Below are 1,735 nucleotides of genomic sequence, written 5' to 3'. Positions count from 1 at the left end.
GTGGTGCCAAGCAACAGGACAAGAGGCAGCAGGAAGAAACTGATGCACAGGGAGTGCCACCTGAACACCAAGAAAAACTTATTTTCTGTGCTGCTGACTGAGCACTAGAACAGGCTGCCCAGAGATGTTGTGGAGTCTCCCTCACCAGAGATAATCAAGAGCTATCTGGATGCAATCCTGTGCCATGTGCTACAGGATAACCCTGCTTGAGCAGGGAGGTTTGACCCAATGACCCACTGTGGTCCCTCCCAACCTGACCCATTCTCTAATTCTATAATTCTGTGAACTGCACAGAATCTGCACTCCTCATTGTATTTATGAGAATACCATACTGCTTCACACCAGACGGAAGCTATTACTTCATCATTACCACCTTCTTTTACCAAAGTTAAATCCAAACACATTTAATCAAATATTTTTCATAAAAATATGTTGACTGGCATTTAATTATTGGCATTTAATGACTCTATCCAAGGTCAGCACTTCCACGATTCTGCTCCTAATCTGGGTCAAACTGTGAAACTGCTAGCCTGTGTCATCCTCCTTAACCTTTTTAAAATATATGTTCAACATAAACTTTTTTTTTAGTACCCTGGCATTCCCCAGAATTCCATTGTCATTCCAGAAGCAGTACTGTGAACAACAGAACTAATGAAGCCATGGGATTCTGTTCATTTTGATTATTCAGCCCCTAAACAGGCTTAATTATAACTAAAATTTATCCTCCATTACTCCTCTGAAAACCCTATCAAGCAGTCTGGAACTGTGTCTACACAAAGTGGATGGCTGATATATACACACTGGCTGGCTGTTTGCTGTAAGAAGCTGAGCTTTTTGCTTACTATTCCTTCATTGAGGAAACAAATTTTAGTTTATTTCCTCAGTGACACATCAATATCCACAAAACTTACAGGACCATAATGACTTCCTCCAAATTAGATTGGAGCTGGCCAAAAAAGTCACGGAACAACAGATGAACAGATAACATAAATCTTGTTTAGAACATCACAATCAACACACATTCATATTTGTTACTCTGGAGATCTTTCTTAACTTTGTTTTATTGATATTTAGCTAAAAAATTGTCCAATATTGACGTAACACAGTTGCTCTACAGATATTACCAGACAGTTTTACCCTTTGATTCAGATGTGACAAATTGATCAGAAGTGGTACCAGGTTGCCCTTGGAGATTCTGCTCCACCTGTCCCACAGGTGCGGGAACGCCTACAGGGGCAGATGCTCTGGTATCAGGGTAGGATGCAAAAATCAGTGTGTCAGGCAGAAACAGGTTACGCTTATTTTCAAAACGTACTAGTGTTATGGCCTGAAGTTGTCAGGGGAAGATGAGGCAGGATATCAGGAGCAGGTTCTTTACCCAAAGGTCTTTGGGCCCTGGAACAGGCTCCGCAGGGAAGTGATCCAGGCACCAAGGCTGACAGAGCTCCACCAACGTCCAGACACCGCTCTCGGGCACAGGGGCGCTCTTGGGGATGGTCCTGTGCAGGGCCGGGAGCTGGACTCCATCACCCTTGTGGGCCCCTTCTAGCCAAGAATACTTTATCATTCTATGAAAAGCTCTTAAAATTTTGTCGGGAATCTTTGGGTCTCTTTTAGAAGAATAAATTTAACTTTTCCCTCCCGACAAGCCCTGATCCCAGTCTCCCGGTACCCCCTCCGTAGCCAGGACAGCTTCTCCGCCTCCTTCTCTTCTTCCTCCTCCTCCTCTCCGTCC

This window comes from Agelaius phoeniceus, chromosome 1, assembly GCF_051311805.1.
Source record: "Agelaius phoeniceus isolate bAgePho1 chromosome 1, bAgePho1.hap1, whole genome shotgun sequence".
NCBI classification, from domain to species: Eukaryota; Metazoa; Chordata; class Aves; order Passeriformes; family Icteridae; genus Agelaius; species Agelaius phoeniceus.
The sequence above is the reverse complement of the archived record's forward strand: the minus strand, read 5'-3'. Positions refer to the sequence as shown.